The sequence below is a fragment of the Fukomys damarensis genome, unplaced genomic scaffold, assembly GCF_012274545.1.
Source record: "Fukomys damarensis isolate Sample0158 unplaced genomic scaffold, DMR_v1.0_HiC HiC_scaffold_7, whole genome shotgun sequence".
In the NCBI taxonomy this organism is placed as follows: domain Eukaryota; kingdom Metazoa; phylum Chordata; class Mammalia; order Rodentia; family Bathyergidae; genus Fukomys; species Fukomys damarensis.
The window spans coordinates 3,954,628-3,966,356 of record NW_022900919.1 but is presented as its reverse complement, the minus strand read 5'-3'; positions in this window follow the sequence as shown (position 1 = coordinate 3,966,356).

Here is an 11,729-nt window from a genome sequence, read left to right as displayed (position 1 = left end):
AAGTATTTTTAATTTCAACACATGCATATGCCTAAACTCTTTTACTTGCACCTTTTTCTGTTATCAGAATCAGTGTGATTATTTTCTCATTATGTGCCAAGATGTTACTCATAGATCTTAAAGCAATAAAAACACACACATACACTGCACAGTGGGAAAATTTGTATGATTTTAGTGAAATGAATTAAAACATGGCCACAGTCAGAACAATAAACTGCTTGGATTTGCAAGTATTTCTTACCTTTTGAGTTCCTGATACACTGACTAAATGGTGTGTTTCAATTTTTAATCCTACTTCCTTAAATTTCTCTACTTTAGTATAAAATCAGAAAGCTCTAGCTGTCAATTACTGTCATTGCTACACTCAAGAAATTCTAATGATAGAGACTATAAGATGATTTACAACAGATATTTAGTTATTTGCCCTACCTTAGGAAATACATTTTCTATATCCCTGGAAGTACCTGTCAATTTATGTGTCCAAAATTTTCTAACATAAAAATTCATTTGATCATAAAGGAAGTATTAAATCCATATGACATTTTGGTAGCAATAATATTGTGGAATCTCCTGAAGTCATACATGTCAAAAACCATAGATACCTCGAGGACCTTGGCGGATGTGAAGGACAACATATTTAATTAAGCTAGTCCTTATTTCCAGAACAATAGTTGCTTAACATTTTTTACTATTGCAAAATAGCACCCATTTGTCAATACAAATCAGTATTTATGCATTCATGCTTCTGTTGCTATGGGCATTATTTCTATAAAGAGTAATACTTGAAAGTAAGGAGCATGGATTTTTTTTTTTTTAGTGAGACATAGACAAATCACTCAAATATCCAGTTCACTGTCATTTCAGCAATGTATTGGAATGTTGAGATAAATTTATATTTATGTAGTTAAGACACCAAAAATGTTGTTATTTAAGATTTTTTTATTTGCTAATTTTTTAAATTTTTGAGACAGGCCCACTTTATAATTCAGATTGGCTTTGAACTCACTACATAGCGCCCCCATCCCTGCTGGCCTGGGACCTGCAGCGAGCCTCATGCCTCAGCCTCCCAAGTAGAAGATATCTTCTTAAGCGATACGTTTAACACTACTAAAATAAATTGTAGTTAATATAATTAAAACTGGTAGTGCTTTAAAAACTATATGCCCTTAGAGTGGTATATCCAGTAATTCCAGCTGCTTTACTACTCTTATGTGCAAAGCAAAATTGAATACTAAGATTCTGAAGTTCTGAAAGAGCCACTGTCTGAATAAATTAAACTTATACCTTCGATTATAATACTTATTTATAAAACACAATTCATAAATTAATAATTTATTTTTGTGATAGTCAATGCAAGTTGATAGTGAAAGAAAATTTGAGTATAATGATAAAGCAGTTAACATGAAGTCAGCTAAGGTAGCCGTCACGGCATGAACTTGGAAAAAATTAGCAGGACAGTTCTCTGAAATATCTTTTAATTTTTAATATTTTAATAGGTATTTTAAAAATAGTAGTGTTATATTTTCTTTCCAAATGATTTGAACAGATTAATATTTAGTGTATGGGAGGTTTTTTTCCCCTTTTTTATCCTTAGTGCTAATAATGCGTGGTTGAGAAAGAACAAATAAGAAAATAAATGTAAAGCCATAAATGAAGGACTCAGGTTGAAATAGCCAATAAACAGGACACAGGATTTTAATCTAGCACAGTGTTTGCTTAGCTTTACAGAAGTGTGCAGAGTGGTGTACAAAACAGGGGCATTATTATCAGGTCATTAAAAGTTCCAATAGGTGCTGTCAACCCTATAAACTTTTTATAATGGTTTATTCAGATAAGACCTGAGGGTGTGTGTGTGTGTGTGTGTGTGTGTGTGTTGACACAGAGCAGCGAGAGCATAAGGTGGTAGCCAGTGTGCTCTGATGTGGTTACAGCCATGCAGACACCGTGGCTCCCCAGCTTTGAGGTAAGGACACATATCAAACATGTCAAGGAATCATGCAGGTTTAAATCTCTGTACACAATATCTCACCATAATCTTATGTTATCAGTCTCTGTTATGTTATCAGTCTTATGCAGTTTGTGCGAAAACAACCCAAGATCATTTCTGGGCCAGCCTGTATGTGTAGTAAAATTGTTATTTATTTACCAAAAATGATACTCAGATTGAGAGACGGTGGAAAAGTGGTCATGAGGGAATACAGATTATAATGGTGCCCTTGGTTTGGATCAGCACACGGCAGGAAATCCTCGATGTGGCTTCATTTATCAGAGGACTTAGCTATTTTTTTGTGGAATAAAAATATGGTCCACCTGTGAGCCATTTGGCATACTGACCCAGGAAACACCTCAGTAGCTCTAGGGAGCCCAACATTCTTAATGCCTCACCCCCTGTATGGCAGGATCAAGTGCACTGTTATGATGGGTGACTGAGAACTTCTGCATACAGTTTGTGAGCACACAGACAGCTGGCCTACTCTGCAGGACTGGGAGAAAGTACACAAACTTGAGAATTTTAGGAAAACAAATAGGAATCTCTCAACACATAGCCTGGCTCCTAGGGATCAAGAAAAAGCACACCATCTTAAAAGTGCACCCCCTTGAGGGAAGAAAAGGGATGGAAGAGGTTCATTATGAGAAAAGATCAGAGAGAGTCTCAGAATCCAATCCCTGGCCTGCCTGACTGGGGCAGGTGTTTCTTCCCCAAAGTCAGCCGGTAAAGTGTGGAGTGGAAGTTCTCTTCAAGTTCAGAGGACAGTGCATGAATTCAAAGAACATGAAAGATTAAGACAGGAAATGTACCATCTGATAACTAACTTCAAAGAAATATAGATCTATAATTTTCTTGAAAAAAAGAGTTCAAAGTAATTGTTTTAAGAAAACTCACAAGCTATAAGGAATACAGATAGATGGCACAGTGAAACAAGAAAACAATATATGGACAGAATTTGAAATTTTTAAAAGAAAAATAATTTTTAAAAACCAAATTCAGGAGCTGAGTGATATCATGAAATATGCAATAGAGGGGAAAGCACACTAGATCGAGCAGAAGACTATGAAAGTAAAAATAGATAATTTGAAGTTATCATCAGAGGAGAAAAAGAATAAATGAAGAAGACCCTATAGGATTTCTGAAAACCATCAAGAGAACTAATACAAGGCTTATGGAAATTTCTGTAAGAGAATAAGAAGAAAACAGAAAGATTAAAGGTGTAGGGGCTGAAAACTTCCCAAATCAAGGAAGAGACAGGGACATTGAGGTACACGGAGATCCCCAATTTATTAGATCCCAAAATAACTTCACTAAGACACATCGTGACAAAGCTATCAAAAAACCAACCAATCACCAATAAAATAGGTTATCTTCCAACCACCAGCCCCTAAGAGGGACTGCTTTATCTGTAGACCATATTCATTGAATATTCTTGAAAACTTTAATTTATAAGAGAAACTTCTGAAAACAGCAAGAAAATAAAACCCAGCAGCATCTATGAGGAAACTCTTATAAAGCTATCAACACAGATCTGTGTCTCTCATCAGAAACCTTCCTGACTAGGAGAGAGTGGCATGATATATCTGAAGGTGTTGGAAGAAAAAAACCTGCCAACCAGGAATAGTTTTCCTAAAAATAGTCCTTCAGAACTGAAGGAGACGATCTTTTCTCCAGTGTGTGGACAGGAGCGCTGAGAGTAGGCACCCTTGTTTCATTCCCAACTTTAGAGGCAATGCTTTGTTTTTTCCACTTGATGTGTTAGCTGTGGGTTTCATTATTTTGAGGTAAGATTCTTCTATAATCTGTTTCTTCAGGACTTTTGAATTTACTTTAATGATTTTGATGCATCAACTGAGGTGATCATTTTTTCCTTGATTCTGTTTATATTGTGTATTACATTTATTAATTTGCATATGTTAAACTGATCTTTTATTCCTGGAATAAGCCAACTTCATGGTAATGCATGATCTTTTTAATAAGCTTGTTTAATTCTATTTGTAAAGTTTTATTGAAAATTTTTCCATCTGTGTTCTCTTAGGATATTGATCTAGTTTTCTTTTGTCTTGAATGTTCACTTGTTTTTGGTATCAAGAGTATACTTGCTTCCTTCTCTGTTCCATGGAATGGTTTTGAGGAGAATTGGTGTTAATCTTCTTTAAATGTGTACTAAATTTCAGCAGTAAATCATCCAGTCCTGGGCTCTTCCTGTTGAGAGACTATTATTGCTTCAAATTCATTGCTTGTTATTGATGTGTTGAAATAACTCGGTTCTATTTTGGTAGCTTATATGTATCAATAAATGTATCTACTTCTAGATTTCCAAATTTATAGGAATATAAATTTTCAAGATAATTCCTGACCATCCTCTGGGTTTCAGTGGTATTTAAATTTCACTTTTCCTTCTTTAATTTTATTGATTAGTTTCTCTTTTAATTACTTTGACTAAGGATTTATAGAAGATCATGCCATCTGTAAACAGATAAATTCAGTTCTTCCTTCCCAATCCCTGCATCTTTCACTTTGTCCCTGTTTCTTACTGATTTCTAGTACAATATTATTACTGATCACCGTAATAAAGTCAGCAGTAGAGTACTCGCAGATGTTCCCTAGCACCTAGGGTGATTCCTCATCAATTCCTAGTTACTGTCATGGATGTATGTGAAAGGTTATCAAATGCTTTTCTTGCATCTATTTTCTTCTTCATCCTGTTCATGTGATAAATCACACTGACTTTGAAATGTTGAGCTAGCTTTACACACTTGGGTAAAATCCCACTTGGTCATGGTGCATAAATCTTTTTGTTTATTGCTTGATGTAATTTGCTATTGTTGAAGATTTTTGGATTTATGTTTTCAAGAGATATTAGTCTGTTTTCTTTTTCATAATGTCTGACTTTGATATTATAGCAATTCAGCCTAACTGAATGAGCTAAAGAGTGTTTTCCTTGTTTCTTTTTATTTTTTAATTTTATTTATTTATTTGGTACCGGGGATTGAACTCGGATCCTTGCACTTGCAAGGCAGGCCACCAAACCGCTGAGCTAAATCCCCGGCCCTTGTTTCTTTTTATTTATTTTTGGTACCCAGGGATCGAACTCGGGCCCTTGTGCTTGCAAGGCAGGCAGCAGAACCACTGAGCCAAATCCCTGGCCCTATTTTCCTTGTTTCTATCTCCTGAAAGACATATAGAGAACCAGGGCAATATTTTCCTTACATGTTTGGTAGAATTTACTAGTGAACCTATCTGCCCAGTGTCTCCTGTATTGGAATGTTAATTCATTATTATTTCAATTTCTTTAATAGACAGAGGTTTATTTAGATATCTATTTCTTCTTGAGTGAATTTTGGCAGATTGGGTCAATTTCACATAGGTTATCAAATTTAGGGGGATAGGTATGTCCTTAGTATTCTATGATTGTGGAGCTGGGGATTTAGCTCAGTGGTTCTGCCACCTTCCTCACAAGCACAAGGTCCTGAATTCAATCCCTGGTACAAAAAGAAAAAAAAAAAAAAGAGAGAGAAAAATTCTATGATTATGTTCTTAATTCCATGGGATCTGTAGTAATGATGTCCCCTTATTTCTGAGACTAATGATATTCATATGTTTAACTTTTCAGTTAGCTGGCCACACCCTTAGTGATTTTATCGATCTTTTCCCAACAAACAACTTTTGGTTTTGTTGATCTTCTATTGATCTCCTATTTTGTTTCACTGATTTCTCCTCTAATATTTATTAGTGTGTTTTACTCACATTTTTACTCCCAATTACTCTGGATTTAATAATATAGATGATCTTGTTGATTTTGGATCTTTCTTTTTCATATATGCATCAATACCCTAAATCTCTCTGTAAGCATTTATTTTCATAGCATCCAACAAAGTTTGTTGTCACATTTTCATTTAATCTGAAGTAGTTAATAATTTTAGCTTCATGGGATTTTGTCTTTAATAAATGTGTTATTTAGAAATGTTTTGCCTGCAAGGATAGCTCAGTGGCAGAACGTGTGCCTGCAGTGTGTGAGGCCCTAGTTTGAAACCGGGAACTTTTCAGCCATCATCGTTACTGGTTTCTACTTCAAATACACTTTGGTCTTCTATAAGCATTGCATGATTTGTATTTTTAAAACATTTGTTAAGGTATATTTTGTGGACCACAATACAGCCAATTTTGGAGCTGCTGGTTGAGTGTATTCACCAAGAGTTGATGTAAGAGATATAATCTTGCAACACTTATGTAGATCAGGATGGCTTTATTCATGGCAATCCTCCTGCCTCAGCCTCTTCTAGAATGCTGGGATTTCAAGCATGCATTAGAATGCCTAGCACAAATAGTTTTGATAAAATATTTCTAGGGTATTGAAAAAGCTTTCTTAGAATGGCAATAATTTAACAAAATGTCCATACTGGGTCCTTCCATCTTTAGGATGATGTATAGTTTACCTGAAGTTGTGTAAATGTCCTTTTCTCCTTCCTGGTTCCTTGAACCTTAATTCACACCTAGATCTGGGCAGTAGATCTATACTTACACCTTTGGCCTGTACCTATACCATGTAGTTAGACCTTGGAAACTAAATCTTGAACTCAGACCTTGGATTTAGAAATCAAACATGGATTTGGGTGCTAGGCCTGAATCTTTATCTTGGATATTAATCTTGACTATAAAATACAGTCTTAGAATTAGATTTGTCTATGATCTTGAATTTTCCATTGAGACCTAATTTCTGTTTTCATGGATCTGGACCTTAAAAATTGACATGAACTTTGAGCCTGAATGTGCACACTAGATCCTAAAACCATGAGCCTATACCTTCAACCTGGACCTGGATCTTTAAACTAAATCTTCAGTCTCAGATGTTGATCTCAACTGAACTTCCACTTGGGAAATGGATACTGGGTCTCTGTACTGGACCTTACATCTGGATCTGAGCTGTGGATTACACTCAACATTATCCATGGACACTGGATCTTAAAACTCAACCTCCCATCTTAGATATGGACCTTGGGCCAAAATCTCAACCTGAATTTGACCATCAACATGAATACTGGATCATGACCTAGGATATGTATAAATGCTTGTCTTCAACCTTTACTTGGGTTTGTCCAGAAGCTCAGATATATCCTTAGGCCTGGGTCTGACATGTGGCTGCAGATATTTGTCTGTTTCCTTGTGTGAAACTGGACCTTGGCCATGAACATGTAATTCTGACCCTAACTCTGATACTAACCCTCATCATAATCAAACCCCCAAACACAATACCAAAAACAAACAAATCTAAACTGTAGACCTACTTAGCCATAACACATTTCTTTTCTTTTTTTCTTTCTTTTTTTTTTTTTTTTTTTTTTTTTTTTTTTTTTTTTTTTTTTTTTTTGAGATAGGGTCTCACTATGTAGTTCAGACTGCTCTGGAACTCACTGTGTAGCCCAGGCTGGTCTCAAACTCACAGAGATCCTCCTGCCTCAGAGTCCCGAGTGCTGGGATTACAGGTGTGCACCACCACGCCCAGCACCCATAACCCATTTCTTACAATCATATATAATTTATATTTTACAGGGATAATTTCAAATTAGTCTGAAGCCAGCACCTCTCATTTTTACTTATTAAAAAATCATTCAGTGTTTTGTACACACTCCAGAAATGTTAATGGTATTTAAAAGAAAAACAAAACAATCTAATGTTGAAATAGATTTTTAAGGAGCAAAATATTCTATATTATACAGGCATTTCTACATTGTACAGTTTTTCAAGACAAATAACAAGCAGGCAAATTTAGAAAGGAAAAAATTTTTAAAAAATTTATTCACAGATGACATAATGCAGAAAAATCCTGCCCAAAGAAAAAAAATACAAAATAAAAATCCAAGCTCTTCTATAAGCGACAAAGGCAATGATTCTTAGGCGACCCTCGCCGCAGCCTCCCGAGTGCTGGGATTACAGGTGTGCACCGCCACGCCCAGCACCCATAACCCATTTCTTACAATCATATATAATTTATATTTTACAGGGATAATTTCAAATTAGTCTGAAGCCAGCACCTCTCATTTTTACTTATTAAAAAATCATTCAGTGTTTTGTACACACTCCAGAAATGTTAATGGTATTTAAAAGAAAAACAAAACAATCTAATGTTGAAATAGATTTTTAAGGAGCAAAATATTCTATATTATACAGGCATTTCTACATTGTACAGTTTTTCAAGACAAATAACAAGCAGGCAAATTTAGAAAGGAAAAAATTTTTAAAAAATTTATTCACAGATGACATAATGCAGAAAAATCCTGCCCAAAGAAAAAAAATACAAAATAAAAATCCAAGCTCTTCTATAAGCGACAAAGGCAATGATTCTTTTTTAAAATCACAATCAGGGGAATGAACATCCTACAAATACGTGCTGTCAGTATATCTGTATTTTCTACTGATTAAGAAGAATCCACGTATGTTGAATCAGGTTCACTCCTTAAAAGCCCACTCACCTGCAGCCAAGACCAGAGGCTGTTTCTCTTTTTGTTTTCCCAGAGGGCTGCTTCTGTTCACGGTTCTCACTGTAGACCAGTGACGTCACTATAGATCCCAGTCAGTGCGACACTTCTGTGCAGGACCAAATGCAGAGGTCTCCGGAGTTATGGTTTCAACTTAGCGTAACCTTAGGATATTAGTGGAATGACTGTATCATGTGTCCCCGAAGGAATCTTTATCATTTCCCCTAATTAAGAAAATCACAGGGCCGGGATTTAGCTCAGCGGTTCGGTGGCCTGCCTTGCAAGTGCGAGGACCCGAGTTCATTCCCGTACCAACAAAAAAAAAAAAGAAAATCATAGCATAGGTAATGTGAAGTTAGTTGTAGTGTTGGTAAAAATAATCTATTCTTTGTTGCTAATGACGGGTAATATTTTATATTTCCCTATTCACTTGGCAGTAGGGAGACTAGAGCAATCAATTTTGCTTATGAAAATTAAATGGTTTATTGGATGGCCACACAACACAGAATTATATTTTTCATTTCCCACAATATTTAGATTTATTCTTCCCTCCGCTAGTCTGAGTTAATGAGACTCATCAGACGGCATCTACTATTTAAATAGTACCTACATTCACACGTTCCATTATAGCGACTCTGCCTCAGTTCTTGGCTTCATCGTCTCACTGAAGAGGTTAGATCAGCAATGTCACTACGGCTTCCCATATCTAGTATGTTTTGTTAGTCTACTGCCTCTTCTATGGGGATTAAAACACAGGCTATTTTAAGATCATACAGACGCTCTGGACCCACACGCAGAAAACCGTGTTTGTTCATCTAACAGGAAGGTTTTCTTAGAATTTCAAGATTTTCCCATCACCTGTACCTGATTCTGTGGCGAGCTCCTGCTATAGTCCCACATATTCTTGCTACACTTTAGTGTAACCCTCTGTGACTGGTGGCTTCCAAATAAAAACTGTCTCCTACAGAGTAAGATGCGAGGCCTCTCACGACCTGCCTTTGCCTTTCTGTTCCACACACCGTGTTCCCCTGTCACTTGCCTTCTGAAATCATTTCGGTGAGCATCTGTGACTTTTCTCCATTTTCAGTCAGGGCCAATGTTGCATAACATAAACATCCACTACACAAGGGAAAAGGGAAAACACCTTTATGTATTCAATGCTTCACATAATTCTCCTGCTGGTGACTTTACAACAAAGTGTAATTATGAACTGGCCTAACTGCCCTCAACTTTAAGCTTCTTGAAGACAAATACAGTGCCCCCAATCTGTTACCAGAATGTAGTAAAATGTAGCTAGAGTAAGAGCTCAGTGAGTATTTGCTAAAAGCTTGCTGAGTGCTATGGATTTATGGATAAAATGAGGTCCTAAAATTTTAACTTTATAACTTTATGAAAGCCATTCTAATCTCAATCAGACTAAAATAACCCTTAGTACCATTCCCACCTGACTGCCCACAAACATATGATGACCATGCATCATTATCTTGTACTGTAAATGTCCCTCAGAACCATGTTTTTCTGGACACAGATTGATTCTGCGTCTTGGCTATGCAGAATGGTGCTCAGGTGAAAGTAAAAGTGCAGTTTTCTCTTCCACAAACTGACCTAAGCTCCTTTAGGTTATACAGGCTTGTGCAGTTGGTAATCATACACTAGTTCTACTCCTAGCTTTTTTGAAGAACCTCCAGGCTGTTTTCCATAAGGCTGTAGTATTTTCCATTCCCACCAAAAGTGTGCACATATTTTCCTCCACATCCCTGCCAGCAATCCTCTTAAAAAACAAGACAAAACAAACAAACAAACAAAAAACCCAGCCATTCTAATGGGAGTGAGGTAATGTCTCATTGTGGCTTTTTTATTTTAATTAGTCATATTGAGTATTTAAAAAACACTTGCTTACTATTGTCTTGAGAAGGTCTATTCCAGCATTTTGCACATTTTTTTTAACTTTTGAGATCCATATATATTTTGGATATTAGCCCCCTTACTAGATTGCTAATATTTTCTCCCATTCAGTTACTGCATCTTTATTTTCTTTGTATATAAAAGCTCTTCAGCTTGATGAAATTCCATTTTAAATTTTTGGCTTTTACTTCTATTTTTGAGATCACATCTAAAAACTCAGTGGTCAACTCAATGCCATGGAACTTTCATCCTTAGTTATCCAGTGGTTTTATAATTAGTCTTACATTTAAATGTTCATTCTATTTTGAGTACATTTCCACAATATTAATTCTTCTACTTTATGAACACAGGGTATCTTTTGAGTTGTCTTTAATTTCTTTCACCAATGTTTTACAATTATCAATATAGCTAACTTTCACTTGTGTTAAATTTATTGCAAAGCATTTTTTGTAGCTATTGTAAATGGGCTTGTTTTCTTGATCCCATACGGACTATTCACAGAAATGACCAAGATTTTTGTATGTTGACTATTCTGAGGCCTTACTGAATTAATTCATTAGTTTTAACTTTTAAAAGGTATCTTTATAGTTTTTCTGTATCTTATCTGAAAACAGGGAAAATTTAACTTCATTTTTCATTTGAATGCCTTTTCTTATTCTTTTTGCCTCATTTCTCTGGATAAGACTTTCAGTACTATGTTGAACAGAAGTGTGGATGGGCATTCTTATCTCTGTCTTTATCTTGGAGAAAAAGCTTTCAAATTTTCAAAGTTAAGACATTGGTTTGTCATACATAACCTTTATTTTATTGAAGCATATTCCTGCACCCAATTTGTTAAATTTTTATCATAAAGGGAAGTTGAACACTTATAGAAACATTAGTGTGGCTTTTATTCACTGTTAATGCATTATGTATTGATTTATATATCCCAAACCACCTGAATCTCTTTAGCTTTGTCCCTTTGGATAACGGTGAATTACTTTTCTAGTGTGCTACTGAACTGTTCGATGGTATTTTGTTGAAGATTTTTGCATCTATGTTTATCAGGGATATTGGCTTGTGGTATTATTTTCCTTCTTTGGTTTTGTGTGTGCATGTGCATGCACTGGAGATTAAAACCAGGAACTTGTGCATGCAAAGCACATGCAGTTCAGTCTTTTGTCTGATTCTCTTGCTTGGTTGGTTCTGTTGATGTTCTCTATTTCATTATTCACTAATTATTTTGCAGCTCCAGGGCTTTGTATTATTTCAATCCCACTGTTAGATTTATCATTCTAGTCACTTACAACTTTCCTCACTTTGTTTTTTATTTTCTTGAAGTTGGCTGATCTTTAAAAGTTGCTCTGAATTCCTTG